The 5,928-nt window shown below is 42.9% G+C and overlaps 2 non-coding genes across 2 annotated transcripts; both read left to right on the top strand.

Annotated features, from left to right (window-relative positions):
- trnar-ccu (transfer RNA arginine (anticodon CCU)) lies at window positions 1-73 on the top strand. The gene has a single exon. It is a non-coding gene; the product is annotated as a tRNA-Arg (tRNA).
- Window positions 74-4,903: 4,830 nt separating this feature from the next.
- Window positions 4,904-4,976, top strand: trnar-ccu (transfer RNA arginine (anticodon CCU)). The gene has a single exon. It is a non-coding gene; the product is annotated as a tRNA-Arg (tRNA).
- Window positions 4,977-5,928: the final 952 nt, after the last annotated feature.

Raw genomic sequence — 5,928 nt, 5'->3', positions numbered from 1 at the left:
GCCCCAGTGGCCTAATGGATAAGGCACTGGCCTCCTAAGCCAGGGATTGTGGGTTCAAGTCCCATCTGGGTTGGATGGAAGCAGAGTGGCGCAGCGGAAGCGTGCTGGGCCCATAACCCAGAAGTCGATGGATCGAAACATCCTCTGCTAAACAGTTTATTTTAAGTGCGAACAACATTTTTTAAAAATGTGTCGTTTCATGGGCATGTCTCAGTGCCATTATATATATTTTTTTACCTCTTCCAACAGTTCGTATAGGTCATACTGTTTACACAGTATCCCAGTGGCCTAAGATACTGGACTCCTAAGCCAAAGATTTTGAGTTCTAGTCTTTTCTGAAGTGGCTGAGAGCAGAGTGGCGCAGCGGAAGCGTGCTGGGCCCATAACCCAGAAGTCGATGGATCGAAACATCCTCTGCTAAACAGTTTATTTTAAGTGCGAACAACATTTTTTTTAAATGTGTCGTTTCATGGGCATGTCTCAGTGCCATTATATATATTTTTTTACCTCTTCCAACAGTTCGTATAGGTCATACTGTTTACACAGTATCCCAGTGGCCTAAGATACTGGACTCCTAAGCCAAAGATTTTGAGTTCTAGTCTTTTCTGAAGTGGCTGAGAGCAGAGTGGCGCAGCGGAAGCGTGCTGGGCCCATAACCCAGAGGTCGATGGATCGAAACCATCCTCTGCTAAACAGTTTATTTTAAGTGCGAACAACATTTTTAAAAAATGTGTCGTTTCATGGGCATAATGTCTCAGTGCCATTATACATTTTTTTTTACCTCTTCCAACAGTTCGTATAGGTCATACTGTTTACACAGTATCCCAGTGGCCTAAGATACTGGACTCCTAAGCCATGGATTGTGAGTTCTAGTCTTTTCTGAAGTGGCTGAGAGCAGAGTGGAGCAGTGGAAGCGTGCTTGGCCCATAACCCAGAGGTTGATGGATCGAAACCATCCTCTGCTAAACAGTTCATTTTAAGTGCGACCAACATTTTAAAAAAATGTGTCGTTTCATGGGCATGTCTCAGTGCCATTATATTTTTTTTTTTACCTCTTCCAACAGTTCGTATAGGTCATACTGTTTACACAGTATCCCAGTGGCCTAAGATACTGGACTCCTAAGCCATGGATTGTGAGTTCTAGTCCTTTGTGAAGTTGCTGAGAGCAGAGTGGAGCAGCGGAAGCGTGCTTGGCCCATAACCCAGAGGTTGATGGATCGAAACCATCCTCTGCTAAACAGTTCATTTTAAGTGCGAACAACATTTTTAAAAAATGTGTCGTTTCATGGGCATGTCTCAGTGCCATTATATATATTTTTTTACCTCTTCCAACAGTTCGTATAGGTCATACTGTTTACACAGTATCCCAGTGGCCTAAGATACTGGACTCCTAAGCCAAAGATTTTGAGTTCTAGTCTTTTGTGAAGTGGCTGAGAGCAGAGTGGCGCAGCGGAAGCGTGCTGGGCCCATAACCCAGAAGTCGATGGATCGAAACATCCTCTGCTAAACAGTTTATTTTAAGTGCGAACAACATTTTTTTTAAATGTGTCGTTTCATGGGCATGTCTCAGTGCCATTATATATATTTTTTTACCTCTTCCAACAGTTCGTATAGGTCATACTGTTTACACAGTATCCCAGTGGCCTAAGATACTGGACTCCTAAGCCAAAGATTTTGAGTTCTAGTCTTTTCTGAAGTGGCTGAGAGCAGAGTGGCGCAGCGGAAGCGTGCTGGGCCCATAACCCAGAGGTCGATGGATCGAAACCATCCTCTGCTAAACAGTTTATTTTAAGTGCGAACAACATTTTTAAAAAATGTGTCGTTTCATGGGCATAATGTCTCAGTGCCATTATACATTTTTTTTTACCTCTTCCAACAGTTCGTATAGGTCATACTGTTTACACAGTATCCCAGTGGCCTAAGATACTGGACTCCTAAGCCATGGATTGTGAGTTCTAGTCTTTTCTGAAGTGGCTGAGAGCAGAGTGGAGCAGTGGAAGCGTGCTTGGCCCATAACCCAGAGGTTGATGGATCGAAACCATCCTCTGCTAAACAGTTCATTTTAAGTGCGACCAACATTTTAAAAAAATGTGTCGTTTCATGGGCATGTCTCAGTGCCATTATATATTTTTTTTTACCTCTTCCAACAGTTCGTATAGGTCATACTGTTTACACAGTATCCCAGTGGCCTAAGATACTGGACTCCTAAGCCATGGATTGTGAGTTCTAGTCCTTTGTGAAGTTGCTGAGAGCAGAGTGGAGCAGCGGAAGCGTGCTTGGCCCATAACCCAGAGGTTGATGGATCGAAACCATCCTCTGCTAAACAGTTCATTTTAAGTGCGAACAACATTTTTAAAAAATGTGTCGTTTCATGGGCATAATGTCTCAGTGCCATTATAATTTTTTTTTACCTCTTCCAACAGTTCGTATAGGTCATACTGTTTACACAGTATCCCAGTGGCCTAAGATACTGGACTCCTCAGCCATGGATTGTGAGTTCTAGTCTTTTCTGAAGTGGCTGAGAGCAGAGTGGCGCAGCGGAAGCGTGCTGGGCCCATAACCCAGAAGTCGATGGATCGAAACATCCTCTGCTAAACAGTTTATTTTAAGTGCGAACAACATTTTTAAAAAATGTGTCGTTTCATGGGCATGTCTCAGTGCCATTATATATATTTTTTTACCTCTTCCAACAGTTCGTATAGGTCATACTGTTTACACAGTATCCCAGTGGCCTAAGATACTGGACTCCTAAGCCAAAGATTTTGAGGTCTAGTCTTTTCTGAAGTGGCTGAGAGCAGAGTGGCGCAGCGGAAGCGTGCTGGGCCCATAACCCAGAGGTCGATGGATCGAAACCATCCTCTGCTAAACAGTTTATTTTAAGTGCGAACAACATTTTAAAAAAATGTGTCGTTTCATGGGCATAATGTCTCAGTGCCATTATACATTTTTTTTTACCTCTTCCAACAGTTCGTATAGGTCATACTGTTTACACAGTATCCCAGTGGCCTAAGATACTGGACTCCTAAGCCATGGATTGTGAGTTCTAGTCTTTTCTGAATTGGCTGAGAGCAGAGTGGAGCAGCGGAAGCGTGCTGGGCCCATAACCCAGAGGTCGATGGATCGAAACCATTCTCTGCTAAACAGTTAATTTTAAGTGCGAACAACATTTTTAAAAAATGTGTCGTTTCATGGGCATGTCTCAGTGCCATTATAATTTTTTTTTTACCTCTTCCAACAGTTCGTATAGGTCATACTGTTTACACAGTATCCCAGTGGTCTAAGATACTGGACTCCTAAGCCATGGATTGTGAGTTCTAGTCTTTTGTGAAGTTGCTGAGAGCAGAGTGGAGCAGCGGAAGCGTGCTTGGCCCATAACCCAGAGGTTGATGGATCGAAACCATCCTCTGCTAAACAGTTCATTTTAAGTGCGAACAACATTTTTAAAAAATGTGTCGTTTCATGGGCATAATGTCTCAGTGCCATTATAATTTTTTTTTACCTCTTCCAACAGTTCGTATAGGTCATACTGTTTACACAGTATCCCAGTGGCCTAAGATACTGGACTCCTAAGCCATGGATTGTGAGTTCTAGTCTTTTCTGAAGTGGCTGAGAGCAGAGTGGCGCAGCGGAAGCGTGCTGGGCCCATAACCCAGAAGTCGATGGATCGAAACATCCTCTGCTAAACAGTTTATTTTAAGTGCGAACAACATTTTTTAAAAATGTGTCGTTTCATGGGCATGTCTCAGTGCCATTATATATATTTTTTTACCTCTTCCAACAGTTCGTATAGGTCATACTGTTTACACAGTATCCCAGTGGCCTAAGATACTGGACTCCTAAGCCAAAGATTTTGAGGTCTAGTCTTTTCTGAAGTGGCTGAGAGCAGAGTGGCGCAGCGGAAGCGTGCTGGGCCCATAACCCAGAGGTCGATGGATCGAAACCATCCTCTGCTAAACAGTTTATTTTAAGTGCGAACAACATTTTTAAAAAATGTGTCGTTTCATGGGCATAATGTCTCAGTGCCATTATACATTTTTTTTTACCTCTTCCAACAGTTCGTATAGGTCATACTGTTTACACAGTATCCCAGTGGCCTAAGATACTGGACTCCTAAGCCATGGATTGTGAGTTCTAGTCTTTTCTGAATTGGCTGAGAGCAGAGTGGAGCAGCGGAAGCGTGCTGGGCCCATAACCCAGAGGTCGATGGATCGAAACCATTCTCTGCTAAACAGTTAATTTTAAGTGCGAACAACATTTTAAAAAAATGTGTCGTTTCATGGGCATGTCTTAGTGCCATTATATATATTTTTTTACCTCTTCCAACAGTTCGTATAGGTCATACTGTTTACACAGTATCCCAGTGGCCTAAGATACTGGACTCCTAAGCCATGGATTGTGAGTTCTAGTCTTTTCTGAAGTGGCTGAGAGCAGAGTGGAGCAGCGGAAGCGTGCTTGGCCCATAACCCAGAGGTTGATGGATCGAAACCATACTCTGCTAAACAGTTCATTTTAAGTGCGAACAACATTTTTTTAAAATGTGTCGTTTCATGGGCATGTCTCAGTGCCATTATAATTTTTTTTTTACCTCTTCCAACAGTTAGTATAGGTCATACTGTTTACACAGTATCCCAGTGGCCTAAGATACTGGACTCCTAAGCCATGGATTGTGAGTTCTAGTCTTTTCTGAAGTGGCTGAGAGCAGAGTGGCACAGCGGAAGCGTGCTGGGCCCATAACCCAGAAGTCGATGGATCGAAACCATCCTCTGCTAAACAGATTATTTTCAAAAATGAAACGCAAACAGAAATTAGAAAGCTAAATTTCATTTGCGTGTCTCAGTGCTATCCAGTACACATTGTTTTTACTGCTTGTATCAGTTCGTACTATTTGCAAAAGGTAGACAGTGCCCCAGTGGCCTAATGGATAAGGCACTGGCCTCCTAAGCCAGGGATTGTGGGTTCAAGTCCCATCTGGGGTGGATGGAAGCACAGTGGCGCAGCGGAAGCGTGCTATAACCCAGAAGTCGATGGATCGAAACATCCTCTGCTAAACAGTTTATTTTAAGTGCGAACAACATTTTTTAAAAATGTGTCGTTTCATGGGCATGTCTCAGTGCCATTATAATTTTTTTTTTACCTCTTCCAACAGTTAGTATAGGTCATACTGTTTACACAGTATCCCAGTGGCCTAAGATACTGGACTCCTAAGCCATGGATTGTGAGTTCTAGTCTTTTCTGAATTGGCTGAGAGCAGAGTGGCGCAGCGGAAGCGTGCTGGGCCCATAACCCAGAGGTCGATGGATCGAAACCATTCTCTGCTAAACAGTTAATTTTAAGTGCGAACAACATTTTTAAAAAATGTGTCGTTTCATGGGCATGTCTCAGTGCCATTATAATTTTTTTTTTTACCTCTTCCAACAGTTCGTATAGGTCATACTGTTTACACAGTATCCCAGTGGCCTAAGACACTGGACTCCTAAGCAATGGATTGTGAGTTCTAGTATTTTCTGAAGGGGATGAGAGCAGAGTGAAGCAGCGGAAGCGTGCTGGGCCCATAACCCAGAAGTCGATGGATCGAAACATCCTCTGCTAAACAGTTTATTTTAAGTGAAAACAACATTTTTTAAAAATGTGTCGTTTCATGGGCATGTCTTAGTGCCATTATATATATTTTTTTACCTCTTCCAACAGTTCGTATAGGTCATACTGTTTACACAGTATCCCAGTGGCCTAAGATACTGGACTCCTAAGCCAAAGATTTTGAGTTCTAGTCTTTTCTGAAGTGGCTGAGAGCAGAGTGGCGCAGCGGAAGCGTGCTGGGCCCATAACCCAGAGGTCGATGGATCGAAACCATCCTCTGCTAAACAGTTTATTTTAAGTGCGAACAACATTTTTAAAAAATGTGTCGTTTCATGGGCATAATGTCTCAGT

The sequence above is a fragment of the Oncorhynchus clarkii genome, unplaced genomic scaffold, assembly GCF_045791955.1.
Source record: "Oncorhynchus clarkii lewisi isolate Uvic-CL-2024 unplaced genomic scaffold, UVic_Ocla_1.0 unplaced_contig_1723_pilon_pilon, whole genome shotgun sequence".
Lineage (NCBI taxonomy): Eukaryota > Metazoa > Chordata > Actinopteri > Salmoniformes > Salmonidae > Oncorhynchus > Oncorhynchus clarkii.
This window is presented reverse-complemented; position numbering and strand designations above follow the sequence as displayed.